Here is a 16,997-nt window from a genome sequence, read left to right as displayed (position 1 = left end):
ATTACTCATGGTTTATTTATGTTTAAACCTAGGTACTCAATAGTAAATAAAGATAGCGCTATAAAAAATATTCTATTATCTTTTAACCGTAACTAATAATAAAGAACGGTATAATATGAGACTCCATGATGAGAACTTCAATCATTATTTGTTTACAATGATTAAGTAAAGAACTAATTACTACTGACACTGACACGAACACGACATAAGAATTGACAACTTGTGCAATTCAAGTAAGCTCCTAAAATTTCCTGGTAATAAAATTCTTAATCATCAGCATAGTCGCATCCCTACAGCTGAGTGTTATGACCACAAGTTCTTAATACAATAATTTGAAAACATTTCTAAAAAACAAATAACAAAATCCTAACAAAACCGTTGCCAAGAAACATGGAAATATCTGCGATACGGCAACCCCGAGGGGCGGCGCGCCGGGCGGGGTGCGGGGGGCGACGTTGGCGCCACCGGCGGCGTCAGGTGCGCGCGCCAGTGTGCGTGAGGCGCCAGCACACACACACTAGCGCACCGACGCTGCATACCTATCACTTCTGGACTGTACCACCGAAGTTGACAAAGTTTCGTTGGGGCCAATTAATTCCTAAGTATATCACTAGTCTCATTCTGGCTTTTTACATATTCGTGCAATCGGATCTGGTCTAGTTTGTAAACTAGGTACTATCTTTGTTGCCTGTAGTCCACTTTCCACAACATAGGTTTCGGTGGGTTGCAATTAAATCCTGGCTAATTTTTAGGTCTTATTCAGTTTTTTTTATTGCAATTTTTGAGCAATGAAAAAATATACACATCTATACCTATTTGTGTATTATCCCGATGAGATCTAATGTTTTCTGATTTTGAATAATATTATCATAGATTCAGGGTTGCATCAGCAGATGATTGCAATAATTGCAACAACTTCAAGACTACTATCTGTTCTGAAGGAATGTGTTAATTCTTTGAAGTGATCTAAGATGAAAGTTTGAACTGTGGGTGTCACAAGTGCGACAATTAAAGTTGAATCTTGTCTCGCAGTATCAATTAATGATGAACCTACCAAGGCTTTGACGACCTCGGTGGCGCAGTGGTAAAGTGTCCCGGGTTCAATCCCCGGTCGGGTCATGATGGAAAATGATCTTTTTCTGATTGGCCCGGGTCTTGGATGTTTATCTATATATGTATTTGTTATAAAATATAGTATCGTTGAGTTAGTATCCCATAACACAAGTCTCGAACTTACTTTGGGGCTAGCTCAATCTGTGTGATTTGTCCTAATATATTTATTTATTTATTATTTACTTTCAATAAAATGTGTGTACTAAAGCTATTATTGAAAAAAAAAACAATCAAAGTTCACACAACACGAGTTCTATTTCTTGTTGTTAAAAATAACTAAACTCCAATACAAATAATGAAAATATTATGACAGATTCCATTACAATCCTATTACAAGTGAAGCTAATAAACACCTTTAAAAAATGGTGACTAATCATTAACAATAGTTGTTAAATTTCATTAGAATCTCACGTAAAATGGCATTCCTAAAAGATCGACGTTATAATTTGTTCTGCAAACAAATTTTGGAAAAATGCAATGGAACGTATCAAACCTGCTTCGTCAAATCTTTATTCTAATTTTTGGATGCCGATGGCGTAAATTAATGGCCGATCAACATTTGTATATAAACTTATGACATTTATTTATTATTCTTATTATTTATAATATTGCATACGATTCCAAAGTTACGTGATAAGTAGGTATGTGAAAGAGAAAAAAAATATTACTACTATTAGAACAAACAGACAATATTCTATTAAAGTTATGTTCTTGCCTAAACATTAACATTAACGTTAAGACGAATGTTACCTAAAAATGTTTATGAGTTGCAACTTGTAACCTCGCTTGTAACTTCAATTACATTGTCAATACTGACTTAATAAGAAATATTATATACAACTTCCAAGTCAAAAATTGCAAAAGCAATAAGTCCACGATTCTTCTAGATGCTAACACAAAAATATACATTACAATATTTGAATTACTTCAATGAAATAATTTAAAAATAGCGAAAATAAAATGAAATTTATGTCATTATGATGATACAGACTTCTTAATTTTCAATATCTAACAAGAGACGTAATAAAAATTTGCAATGATATTAATTATATTTCTGTCGCATTCCGCAACAACTATAAAATACGTCTGTCCACGTGATGATTGTTACTATAATAAACAACAATTTTCTGTCGTCAATGAGATGATGTACACTATCAGTATTACGTCATTAGGGTGTGGTATATACTATATACACAATTACACCATGTATATCATTCAACATTAAAATGGTAATGTAATTTGATTGTCGTGTTGCATTAGTATTGACGAGTTACAGTGTTGACGTGTGAACATTCGTTTTTTTTATTAGATATATTTTGTGTTGTGTTTTTCCATTGGATATTTTTTTGGAAATGAAAAGTAGAAGCTACCTCTTGTAGTCGTTTCCTGACATTCACCCACGTGGCAGTTGTGTTTATGGCTTTGACAATTATCATATAATTTATAATTTGACGTGAAAAAGTTCCTGTGGAGGTCTAGTTTCTGACTAAACGTATTGACTTTACACATTCAACGTCAGATGAACTCAAAGCTTCGTAAAACATTACTGAATTAACACTTAGGGTGAGTTGCACCCTCAAATTTGACGTTAATTTTAATCGCTGATGTTTAAGACCAAATGGAGTACTTCGCGCTTTTCTGTGCACGTTAAAGGTAACGTCAAAGCTGACGGGGCAACCCACCCGTAACCAAACTTACTAACGATTGAACAGTCTTAAATAAAAATTGAAAGTCGTAGCTTGTAGCATCATCAACGAAGCACTAGACAGCGCTACGTTGCATAGGAGACGATACGAGCTACATTTTTTTAACTCACTGTAAAAGTTCTAATGTTGCAATATTATTTCTGCCTGTAAAGTATATTGTAAACCTATGATGGATAAATAGTATGAAAATCCATTAGAGCCAGAAAGAAATTAAGAACCTAACGAAAATATAATGTTAACCTCGCTAGATACAAACGGTGTTTGGACAGTTCTAAATAATAACTTTCATCAGTTTATATCAAATTTCAATGAGAGATTATTAGTTTATTTTTAATTTAATTCACAATGCCGACTGGCCAGAAATATGATGAATATTTTTTTTATAGATATGTGAATTCTTGACGGAGATTGTTGACAATAACACACAGTTATCGAACTGTGGAAACCTCATAGGGGACTTTGTCTGTGTTTTTGTAAATGCACAATTTTAATTTATTCTCAATATTTTATTACATTCGTAAACAAGTGTCACACTCAGAAGTAAGTACCTACGATTCTTATACCCTGTTCTTACTATTTTCTTTCCATGAAGGACTACATGTACGGATATGACAATATATACAAAAGTAAAATTGTTCAATAGAAACAAACATATCTTTAATTTGTAGAAACTCACCTATTTATCGCTTTGAGTATTCCGATAACATTGTAAAAACACATCAAAACAGCACAAGTCCTAAGCACCTAATTATTGTCGGAATGTTAAAAAAATCACAAAGTTTCCCGCGTAATCAGCCAATTTTCCAATATGGCCGCGCGTGTGTCCAGCATGGCGGCTAAGGGAAAATGGCGCGAAAATCCTGTCGCTTCCGTATTTATGTGTGCGCATCCTGAAAAACTTGAATGGGTTGGCTGAATGGATATAGTAACTTGGAGTTTTAAACTTAAGTCACGTCTTTAGCTTTCGCCTTGCTGTCGCAGAATTTAGGCTAATACATTTCGAAAAAAATAAAATAATTTAGGTGAATATGTGTAATATACATAGCAAAGATTTAGCACCTGTTAGTAGATAAAAACAGTTTCTTCTACTTTGCAGCAACATAGGAAATTTTTTTGTTTGTGTTATAATTACATATCATTTGACCTATTTATGTAGGTAGGTGTTATTTTAAATTTTTAATGAAGCCTTCGTAAGAGTAGGAATAGTAATGTTGTTATTGCAAATTTAATGATACCAAATAAATAGCTTTTCTTTCTTCCTTTCGATTGACAACACAGTGGGTTAATCAGATATAACCAACTTTTCATAAACAACAGAAATATAATGAAGCATTCGATAAAAGTTATTAGAATTCTTTGTAGCTTTGTTCTTTGTAAGTGAAAAGAATTAAATAGTCTATTATCTAGTAGTCTGGGCAGCATATTCTACCTATTTAATTTCTCCTCACCTCACCTAGGTAAAAAGTTTTATAACATGTTCTAGGATTGCGGCCCGGCCGTCATTCAGGACGGAGGGTAGAATTAATTGTTTTTGATCACTTGAACATAAGTCTAGGTACTCACACGAATGGCAACTTAGTGTGAATACGTTTTGTTTATAGGATAGTGACTTAGGTACTCACTACGATGCAATATTTGTAAATGCTTGTTTTAAATAGAAGTGCACCAAGGTCTCACAGTGCGTAACCTTTTATTTTTTGAAGGAATTATTTTTATTTATTATATAAGTTATCTGATAAAGACACACTTTGACTTTATATGGATAGTTTTTATGAGCATTTGTGTATTCTAATTTAATCAAAATCGATATTTAAGGCAATAATTATATAGATTACACATTTTTTCTTGGGCTCTGGTTGGTTGGTGGTTCCCGCCCTACATTAGTCTAAGGGTCATTATCCTCTCCTGTGTGTCGTACAAGTTAAATACGTAATAGAAAGATGGAAGAAAATTTGACAACTAACTGGCCACATTATCATTCTCAAGGGTTGTTGATGTCAGACAAGCGGCCGGTTATAAAATTAATAAAGTTTAAAGGATAATGAATGCTTGAATGTGACCGTTGGCTTCGAATAAAAACCTTTAACTTAAATTAACATGATCGCTGAACCAAATTACTTAACTCCAAAAAGTCGTTCCTGTGTTTACCCAAAACTAGTAGGTAATGAGCGTTACGTCTTCAGAATAATAAACTGACAAATAGGGTGTATTGGCAGTGAGGTGAGCCGGCCGGCGGGACGCTCGCCGCGCCGTCGCCGCGCCGCCGCCACGCCGCGCCGCGCGACGCCTCTGACGCCAGTGTTCGTAGCGAGGGAGTATCACCCTGAATTTTGGGTAAATCATTCATCTTTTTGGGTAAATCAATCAACCTTTCTGCATCTGGAGTCTGTGCTGCTGCTTATTCGAGCTAGCCCGGTTCCTATGGGAAGCGAAGCACTGCCGTCTCGGTAAATACATGTTGGCTTGTTGAGAATATGATATCGCTATAACCTTGTTCCTTTTTTAAAAACGGGTTTGATGTCGAAATGCCTGGTATAGTAATAAACCTATGACTTTGTACTGCATAGAATTAATTGATTAACCTGAAACGCCGGATTTTTAATTTGAAAAATTGTCTCACCTAATATTTTATCCCTCGTGTTTATCCCTTAGGTCCACGGATATTGAAGCTAAAAAAGTAAGAGAAAATGTGATCTGGTAAAAGAAATAATATGTAATTTAGTTTTTTCATTTTATGAATCAAAACTATTCCGTTTTGAGATATGATGACACTTTGAATTCTTAGTAAAATAACATAAAAATTGGTAATTTCAGGGTAAAATTATCCCCTTAAGCTGACAACCGCACTCGCCGCCCGTCGCCTGCCGCTATACCCTGGCGCCCTAGCATCAGATCGGATATGCACTTCTTAGATTTATTTCGGGGATATGGGGTGTGTTAATTTGGAGGGAAACTATGCTGATTGATCGACGGGAGGGTGACAACCCACTTCTGATATTTGGAAAATGACGTTTCGTTTTGTAAACATTAAAAAATATACTTTTAATGCCTTGTTAATAACATTAGTTACACAATTTAAGTTTTTTGACATCGATTAAGAGCCAATAAATAAATCACCTTTATGTAAGCAAATATTTATTGTATAGCAATATATGTAAATACTTTTAAGTTCTAAATAATTTGGCGTCGCCACACTAGCCCGCAATATTGGAGGTTTTGAGTTCGATTCCTAGCGCTTGCATTAAATGTGTAGTACTTATTTCCTTGCATCTATAATAAAATATATGTTCCTACTTAAACTAAAACACAGACAAGCGTGCGTCCGTGACTGTACAGTCTAAAAATCTGTATAATACTATGATATGGGAAAATCACACACTTACTTATGTAATGTGTGCTCTCTTTGTTTTTTTATATTTATTTGTGCTACTGTGTCTGTCTGTATTTGTGTTGTTGTCTTTACAAATAAACATTTGTCTTTTTAACTTCGAACTTTATGATTAAAACGACCGTAAATATAAATCGCGTCAATACCTATCCAAGTATACAGAACACGATAAACAAATCACAACATTAAAACTCGTGGCATCCATCAATCGATGATATTCGGATACTCGTTACCAAGCTATGCATCCAAATCGTTTGATTTATGGCAACACTGGCGTGGGAACGCGGGAATTACGAGAAATATCGGGAAATTTGATAGCCTGGAGAAACCATTGCCTATTCGTATGAGAAACAAATAGTAATTTACATTGCATATAAAATCTATCAGTGAACTCTGTAGTCTAACAGTCGGCATGACATGATGGTCCCAGATACGAACCCCAGTCGAGTAAATACTGATGTATTTTACAAAAATGCCATTTTTGATACAAGCTTTTATCGCCAAAGGTCCATATTACATTCGATTTGGACACAAGTTAATTTGTTAGATCAATTAAAAAACGTACTTTTTAACCCCCGACTTTCAATATTTATTTTGCTACAACTTTTGAACGACTGAACCGATTTTGATCAATCATATCTAAGAACCACCGCATGAAAATTAGCTATCAAATAAAGAAAAAACCGCCTCCAAATCGGTTCACCTGTTTATGAGCTACGGTGCCGCGTACCCAGACAGACACATGCGGTCAAACTTATAACACCCCTCTTTTTGCGTCGGGGGTTAAAAATATATACCCCCCTGCAGTAAACCGTTGAGGAGTCTCCGTTGGGGGCTGATCCTAGTCTACTAATCGTGTCTACTAATCTACTAATCGTCTAATCGTGCATACTGTAATAATGCACTGTCATGCAAACTAAACACGTATACCTACAAATTTCAGCTCAATCGGTTGAAAAAACTTCATTCATAATACATATGTTACTGTAAAAGCACAACTACGGTAAATCTTAGATATTCCAGTAAAACCTAAGATTTACCAACTCTTAATGGTAAACGTACGAACAATTTTGCGATTGTAACTTTTACCACCATTCACTTGGTAAATCTTAAGATTAACATCAAAGGCACGGTAAATGTTGAGAAAATAATTTTACTTTTGTTATTTTTTACTATTTAAGAAGTATTTTAAAGGAAGGTATAACCTTATCTTTAACATATAAAAACATTTATAAATAAAAATACTTACCAAATGAAAATAATACAAAATAGGTAAGGATTTTACTAATTATTTAGTTAATTAATTACTCTCATAATATCATAATTATTACATAAAAATATGTAAGGTTTAGACTGAAAAATAAATGATTAATAAGAATTAATCATTGCTTTATTCCCAAAACCAACATTTACCAGCCGTCAGTAGCAAAACCTAGCATATACAAAATTCTAATGGCAAAAACCCGAAAAAATCGTCAATTATTTATAAATCCTTACATTTACCAACCCATGCCGATAAATCCTAAGATTTTCTGAAAAAACCTAAGATTTACCTGTATGCGGGCTTTTACAGTAACACATATATTGCAAATGGATGCGTATCTATATTTATCTATAATAGATAAATATATTTGTCAAATATAAAAAGGTCTTAAAACCACACGGCCGTCTTATGTTTTTATCGAACATGGGTATGCCTGCCACTAGATGGCGGTAAGTAAACGTAAAAGTCGTGTCAGATGCCTTTAGCCGACTTGAATAAGACCTGACACCAGTGTTAGCAATAACACACTCGGACTGCTACACTGGAAGTCCTGGGTTCGAATCCCGGACAGCTCAACATGAAAAAAGACCTTTTTCAGATTGACCTGGGTCTTGGATGTTTATCTATATATGTATATGTTATAGAATATAGTATCGTTCAGTTAGCGTGTCCCATAACACAAGTTTCGAACTTACTTTGGGGCTAACTCAATCTGTGTCATTTGTCCCTATATATTTATATAATAAGAAACACGGATCCATCGTATTCCTTGGCTTACTTAGACTTATGGTTCTAATCCCCCCAGGTGCGTGGATCAGAAGGCGACCAATAGTGCTCCATTTAGATCAGTCCTGGACTCATCATATTTCTATTTCATCAGAATCTATTCATCACCAACTAACGACCTCGATTTGCCGCGCGATCGACGCGATCTTTCAAACTCTAATGCTATAAATCATCGTGTGTTATCGAAGAACAGCATATTTACTATTAATGGCGTTCAGAAAAAAAAAATAGGTAAGTAGGTACTTTGTTTTTGTACTTCTCGTAACTTCTTTAGCGGCGTTGTGCACTTTTTATGATGGGTAATAAATAATGATAAACTCGCGTCAGGACACGTGACCAATGGGCGAAAAGCGCGGGTTGGCATTTCACTTCTCACCATCGAATCGATTCGAAGTGAGACCCAGCGAACCAATCACATTGCGCCATTGTCACGCAACGACAACCACACTGCAATGTCATTGGTTCGCTGCGTCACACTTCGAAATGCTAAACTGCGCTTCGCCCACTGATCGAAAATTCGTAAAACGTCAAAAATGCACAACGCTCATATTCAAGTTTTCACTTCTGTCGGCACTCCCGGAATTTAACCCTCTTTTATAAAGCGGAGAAGCGGTTGAGTTTACGGATGATAGTAGGAGTGTTAGAACTTAATATAAATACTAAATGAAATGATCAAAAGCAGCTTCAAGATTCATTCAGGGCGTAACATTAACGCCTGTGACACTCCTTGTGTTGTAGGCGTCAATAGGCTGCGGTGACCACTTCCCATCAGATGCCCGTTTAAAAAGCTTCATTGCCGTCAAGTAGGTAAATCTTGTTGCATTTTTTGTAACAAAATAATAATGCCCAAGGACACCTAGATAGAATCAGCTTCTGATAACAGAACTCTGTTCTTTCGTCGGGAGCCGATCCCAGGTGTACCTTCTGTGCTAATATTAACTTATAATAATACTTTGTATTGTAAACTGAAGTAGGCGAAATTTATCTTGCCAGTCAGGACAGGTGCACCTAAACATAAAAGCATTATTATAGATTGCTCGTAACGTCTGCGCCATATCATTATATTTGTCCCAATTAAACATTCGTCCTCTGACTATCAATCACATAGTATTATAAGCAAGAGCAAGAACTGTTTACGTCTGGTTTCTGGCGCCGAAACTTGGCGCCAATTTTCGGCGCCGGCGATCGGGCTCCAGCACCTTGTCACACACACAATAAAAATTATTCCGATTGGCTACTACAATCTATTTGATAGCTGCATTTTGGGTAATTTGATCTAGTGTTATTATAGGTGATTTTTTGGGGACCTTTATTATAATAATCATAAAGACTGCTATAGACTATAGTTTGAAATTATATACGAACTTTTCAAACATTCTTAAGTGGAATTCGTAAATTTAACTGAACAAAATGGTGTCCAAAATGCTATTTGGACACGACCACTAGTCTCATGCAAAACTGTATTTAAAAATGTGTATTTTTGCCAAATTAAGTTTTTCTTTCTAATAATCGGTGGAAAAGTGATTGCCTCTGAACGGGTCAGGTCATGATGGAAAAAGTATTTATCTATATATGTTATAAAATATATGTTGTGAGTTAGTATCCCATAACACAAGTCCAGAACTTACTTTGGGGCTAGCTCAACCTGTGTGATTTGTCCTAATTTATTTATTTATTAAAAGGGCGAAATTATTCTTACCTGTGTAGTGGTAGACGCTTTTACGGGTGCTCAAAGTACTCATACTTATTATAGTCTAGACTCCAGGCTGAGGAATCATGACCTAAGGGTTGTGTATCGCATGTTCCCATGGGGAGACTCATATAACAAGCCAATGGTAACATAAAAAGTCGAAATACCAATATAACTAAGCATCGCGTCGCCAAGGCGTCAGGATAGAGCGCCGTCGCGTCGCGTATCATCGCGCCATCCGGACGGACACAAGTCATTTCCGAATACAGTCCCACTGACTTGACGGACAATGGTATTAATAATATTAATATTAGGTTAAATCACACAGATTGAGCTAGCCGCAAAGTAAATTCAGAACTTGTGTCATGGGATACTAACTCAATGATATTATATGTATTCTATAACATATACCTACCCGGGCCAATCAGAAAAAGATCATTTTCCATCATGACATGACCGGGAATCGAACCCGGACCTCTGGGTTCAGAGGGCAGCATTTTGCCACTGCGCCACCGAGGTCGTCTAATTTGTTATACTTAAATATTATATTATTAGGTATATCATATCTCTCCCTACTACCCTGGGCTCCGGCGCTCAACGGCTAAGAAAGTAACCGGGAAAACGCTCAGGTGCTCTCACGAGCGCGAGACTGGAGATCTTCCTCTCACCTTCGTGTGTTCTTAATTTCATTAGGGGTTGTGACGCCTCAAATCCCGAGGTCAGCTCTAAAATGAGTATCAAAATTTTACAATTACTTATTATACTAAGTATATAAATAAAGTATATTGCCCCGATTTAGCCCCACACAAATCTTTTAATCATAATATGTTAAATCACACGGAAAATTTTATTATTTACGTTCATAAGTAAGTATGTCTCTTAGCTTCAGTTTAATCTTTTAATTATTTAGTATAGGCGTCAAGAATTATGTAGAAGAAAAATCTAAAAGTACTTCGTTGTCCGGAGTACAGTCCGGACTACTAATTCCTGAGAATTCCTTATTAATGAAATAGAATATTTCTATGGAAACACGTGTAAGTTATTTTTCAGCGGAAGACCAGCGCTGCTTACCTCGCACGGGGTAAACAACATATGCTGAGCTGGGTCTTTTTCAAATTGCGTGCACAATGTGAAGTTTTTTTTATTGTTTTTTATTGCCTAGTTTTATTTTTTATATATGTTTAGTGTTTGTTTTTTGAATAAATTAATTTTAATTTGAATTTCTTCTTTCTTTATCAATCTGATTCGAACATTTCTGGTATCTTCATGCTGAGACTTTGCATAGATTAGATACTATATAACCATATACATATATGTAATAATTTTAAGTCCATCATTGTACACTTATAGTTGGTAAATCAATGAATATGAATACTTACTAACAAGAATTATTGTTGTTGCCTCCTGTCTCTGGCAGAAGGGATAAACCAAAGAAGAGCTGGCTTTATGTCGTCAAGTTAAAAATATATGATACATTTCATATAAATATGTCCACTCGTTACAAAATACACCTTACAAATATACCTTTCTATATACATAATATATATATTATTTAAGTAATATCTGTGATGACGACCTCGGTGGCGCAGTGGTAAAGTTCATGCCACTGAACCGAGAGGTCCCGGGTTCGATCCACGGTCGGGTCACGATGGAAAATGATCTTTTTCTGATTGGCCCGGGTCTTAGATGTTTATCTATATATGTATTTGTTAAAAAATATTGTATCGTTGAGTTAGTATCCCATAACACAAGTCTCGAACTTACTTTGGGGCTAGCTCAATCTGTGTGATTTGTCCTAATATATATTTATTTTTTATTATTTATTTTATTTACTATTTGCAAAAAACGTACAAAAATCCACACGGTAGTTTTGAGTTTACCGCGTTAATACAGAGAGAAGCGGTTTCTTTTTATAATATGTAAAGGATACTATAGTCAATCAGGTAAATAAAGTTTATAATAATAGGTAAATAAACCACCATACGGCCCACCTAAACCAGGTCTAAAGATCGTAGCAGACTGTATTCGCAGGTAGCAAAGACATCAACGAAACACGCGGCTCGGCCGTTGAAGTATTTAAAGGATATTGATCATCTTATTGTCTCGATTCTCTCGTGATCCCTCAGCAATGACACCCCGAATCCCGTGGTTCACTTTTACAAATACACATTTTGAAAATACGACTGTGATTTTGCAAACGAAATCCTGATAATACTTTTAAACTGAAATCTGAAACGTGTAACATTAAAGGTGAACTTTAGTACGGCCACGTCCTTGACAACAACTCTCTTTGGGAATGCTGTTATTGCCAATCAGCTGTCAAGGCTATTTTTATTCCATAGTCGTCTCGTACGACACCCATGCGAGCATAATATGTTGCTTTTCTAGATCGAAATCGCAAGCAAGTTTATACTTTACTAGCGGCCCGTCCCGGCTTGGCTCGGGTAAAAACACAATGAATTATACACCTTAACCTTCCTCAGGAATCACACTATATATTGGTGAAAACCGCATGAAAATCCGTCCAGTAGTTTTTGAGTTTATCGCGAACAGAAAGACGCGGCAGAGGACTGTATTTTATTGTAAGGATATAAGAATACCTATGCTTATTATAATTAAAAAAATCAAGTATGTGGGGTTTGTAGATAATACACCTACTTTGTTAACATTTCTGGAATTTAGTTAAAAACGGGTGATTTCATATGATTATTATTCTGACAAATAAGCATTTATTTATTTTGATGAAAGAAAGAAAGAAAGAAAGAAAGAAAGAAAGAAAGAAATCATTTATTCGGCAAACACATAAAATCCAAACATACAAAAGAGTAACAAATATAGATCGAATACAATATGTAAGCCGAAATGGCGACCAGCTCAGCATGGTGCCAAGGTATCAAGCCAAGGCGCTGATTTTCAGCTGGAACCAAGTACAAAAGTAGGTATGGTGGCAAAATAAACAAGTTAATATGTACGGAAACAGAAACAAACAACAGCAAACAATAGGATTAAACATATGACTTAGGAAAAAATGTAAAAAAAGGAATAAGGATAAATTACATGGAAGCTATGGAAAATATTATTTTGACGACTTCGGTGGCGCAGTGGTAAAGTTCTTGCCACTGAACCGAGAGGTCCCGGGTTCGATCCCCGGTCGGGTCATGATGGAAAATGATCTTTTTCTGATTGGCCCGGGTCTTGGATGTTTATCTATATATGTATATGTTATAAAAATATAGTATCGTTGAGTTAGTATCCCATAACACAAGTCTCGAACTTACTTTGGGGCTAGCTCAATCTGTGTGATTTGTCCTAATATATTTATTTATTTATTTATTTATTTATGGAAAATATATATATAAAGTATAAATATGAACCTAAAAATAATTCAATGTATTGACCTCAATTTGCCGCAATAAAGTAAACTCTTTGATGCGTTTACGGAATATTGTAACAGATAAGATAGATAATGATGTAACTTATAATTAATATAATAACTTATAATTAACAGGAAAAGAGGAAGGCCTAGGACGAGATGGTCGGACGACATCAAAAAGTTCGACAAAGAATGGCAAGAGAACACAAAGGATAGGAATGCGTGGAAGAAGTTGGGGAGGGGAGGCTTTTGCCCAGCAGTGGGACTCAAACAGCTAATAAAAAGTATATTAACATTGTTTACAATAAAGTGTAATAATGAAATATAGATATATCTAGTATGGGGGAAAGCGTGGGCCCGGCTAATCCGTGGGAAACCATCGCTGCCATGATATCAGCCGGCGCCGGCGTCCGGCGACGTCGTCCGGCGTCCGGCTGCCGGCTGCCGAGACTGCTCCAACTGCCGCACCGCATGCCTATTGAGCCATATCATGTCTCGTGTTCTTTTTGATATTGTTATTGCAAATTTTTAAAGCTCGACGACAGAAGGAGGGAATTTATAAGTTTAATGTCTGTCTGTATGTCTGTCCGTAGCAGCCAAACGGCTGAACCGATTTCGATCTAGTTATTTTTTAGAGTGTTCTCAGCTATGTTTGGTAATGAACGTTTGGAAATCGTCAGTTCTTTTTAAGCATTTGAGATGGTGCCAGTCACTTGGCAGGCTTTCGCGGGAATTCTGAAAATTTTAATTTAGTTGTATTAGTAATAACTTGCCGTCTGTAAAATCTTACAAGTTAAAACCTAATTTAAGATTGAGATAAAGCTAAATATTGGAAACTAAGTACATCTTATGCCTAATGGAAATAAAAGTATTTCTGGTGATAAATGTAATCTTAGGGTTAATTCGATGTCCAGTCCTGTATCACAAGTAAAATAATATTTGACCACATATTTTAATTAGGTTACTTACGTATTTACTTTAATTTCATTTCACTGATAGAACACTTTACAAAATCTTACACGATAATGAATACTGCGTCCCGGAGCTTAGCTTCCGCAGGCATTTGGAGATAAAAAATGTCTTACTTATGTGTTATTCCAGGTTATATAGATACCTACTTTATACCCGTGTACAAAATTTCATAACAATCCGTCCAGTAGATTTTGCGTGAAAGAGTAACTACTCGTAAAATACATACATCCTCACAAACTTGGAATTCTGTTTTGTGATTCACGAAGTCTTATGTAATGCAACAATACCTATCTTAGTAAATGGTAGGTACTATGTATAACTACATTTTGCCCGCGGCTTCGCCCGCGTAAATTTTCCAGGATGAAACGTATGTCCTTCTCCATACTTCAAACTACATTCATGCAAAATTTCGAAAAGATTGGTTAAGTACTTAGAAAAGTAGATAGAGCGTGAAGAGTTAACAAACAAACATACTTACTTTCGCATTTATAATATTATACTTAGGGTTAGGATAAATAGGTCAATAAATAAGTATGTTGGTATATATTTTGTCCAGTATTGCGAAATTATTTTATCCCTTTAGTTACCCCAAACAAGTAGGTATACCTATGAGCATGATATCATTGGACAAGAAAACAAGTGGCGCCGGGTTACTCCGCTTGTCCCCTAAGTGTTTTACCCCCTGGAAGTCAACATGAATCTGTCTTCCTTTTGGCCCCCGTGGGAGACAACAGGAATATCTATTTTCATTAGCCCTCACTATATTAATAAAAGCTTGTTATGAGGGGAAAAGGGAATTGTCACAGAATTATTTTTATCATCAATGTATTTTAATTCAATGTCATTGGGGGATAACAAGAATAAATATATCTTGTTTGCCCTCATGGGTGCAAACACATGTGGATTATTAATTATATTATATATATAAATATTAATCTTAATAATGATAACAAAATAGGTACTTACTTAATTTTAGAACTATTATACCATTATACCAGAAGGACGTGTAAAATACTTTATTGATCCTTAAGACCTACATATTACAAAACGAAGTCCTATGTCTGTTCGCGATAGTGTCATTCCTGAGGAAGGTTTTGGTGTATAATTTGTTATGTTTTAAACCGAGTGAAGCCGGGACGGGCCGCTAGTTATTGTTAAATGAGTACCTATTGAGTGTCGACTGTTTCGCTCCACATTTATTTTAGGAGGGTACAAAAGGATATTTTTTTCCAGTTGGCCCTCACGAGGGCCAATACGTGGGGGACAAGCGGGGACAACTGTGGCGCCTACTTATTTGTCGAAGCCGGGCGCCGCCTCGGGCCGCCGGCGCCCCGCGGTCCACCGAAAGTTGGCGACTGGCGGCGTGGATGCAGCCGGCTCCCGGCTTATTGTACCAGACATTTGATGTTTTGTTTTTAGATTATTTTCGTAGATTAGATCGTTTATGGAAGGTCATGGAAGAGACTACGAAAATCCTAGCGAGGATGCAGCCTGGCTCCCGGCTTGTGTTATGGTTATGGCAGACATTAATTTGATGTTGTAATGTTTATACATTTTTTCAAAGACTGGATCGTTGTTGATTGGTGTCTCACTGTTTAGCTGTTATATTACTGATAGAAAATTATACATAAATTTATATTAAAAAAAAAGGTAAGCCCTTCTGGCATAATAGGGACCAACACTGTTTGAATGTGTCCTCAGCAGTGGTCGTTCCGAAATGCTAGTACCTAGTTTGTAGCTTTGGTAAATATAATTTAATTTAGAATATGACGTGAAAAAGTGCCTGTGAAGGGCTAATTTCTGAATAAATGATTTGATTTAGCTTATTTATCTCGAATAGTGCCTTGTATGGAAGAAGTTATCTTTACCTAATTATATAAATACCGACCTTTAGATATAAATAGCGACCTTTAGGTCGCTTTAGTGTAGACCTAGGTACACCTAAATCTTATTCAGAAATAACACTATCTAGGTACTGGTGAACCCGAATGAATAGTACCTAGTACCTAAGTAGTTTTTCAGTTTATCGCGAATAAAGAGACAGACGCGGCAGAGGATTTTGTTTTATAATATGGAAGGATTAGGATAACACTATACAAACTTACTTTATTTAGTTTCAACGGCGAAAAAATCGGCGCTTATCGCTTCCCTCTTGACTGCGACCTCACCCACAATTTCCAAAGTCAAAGTGCCCCGCTGCTAATGATCATTATGATTTATTGGGGCTTATTTTTATTGCCCCTGATTTGAGGTTCCCACCTTGCGTCGGCGCTGTGCGCATGATCTTCAAACTTGTCGCAATTACTGACGAATAAAGTCCAGACTTTTTTGTTATTTTGGAGGTAGGTAATTCTTTGTTGAATGTGTACTTTCTATCGATTGCCGAATAAGTTTTATGGATGCATGGCCGTTTTATAGCATAGTGTGCGCGAAAATAACTAGAGATTTTTGATTTCAATGAAGAACCCTAAATCTGTTATTATAAAAAGGTAAACGTTTGTGAGTATGTTGGTTTGAGGCGGGTAATATCCGATACTACCGAACCGATTTCAAAAATTCTTTTACCATTAGAAAGGTATTTACATTATCCAAGATTGCTAAGACTATTTTATCTCAAAATTACCACGGGAGCAAAGCCCCGGGCAACATGTAGGTAGTCGTTTTATAAAATGTTAAATGTTGTAAGATAGGTACACAAAAACAAA

The 16,997-nt window shown here is 35.9% G+C and overlaps 1 long non-coding RNA gene across 1 annotated transcript; it reads left to right on the top strand.

The window, feature by feature from the left end:
- Positions 1-4,383: 4,383 nt before the first annotated feature.
- LOC128672443 (uncharacterized) lies at positions 4,384-6,284 on the top strand. The gene is made up of 3 exons (XR_008404969.1): positions 4,384-4,497; positions 5,036-5,153; positions 5,634-6,284. It is a non-coding gene; the product is annotated as an uncharacterized LOC128672443 (long non-coding RNA).
- The last annotated feature ends 10,713 nt before the right edge of the window (positions 6,285-16,997 follow it).

Source organism: Plodia interpunctella, chromosome 9 (assembly GCF_027563975.2).
Source record: "Plodia interpunctella isolate USDA-ARS_2022_Savannah chromosome 9, ilPloInte3.2, whole genome shotgun sequence".
Lineage (NCBI taxonomy): Eukaryota > Metazoa > Arthropoda > Insecta > Lepidoptera > Pyralidae > Plodia > Plodia interpunctella.
The sequence above is the reverse complement of the archived record's forward strand: the minus strand, read 5'-3'. Positions and strand labels throughout refer to the sequence as shown.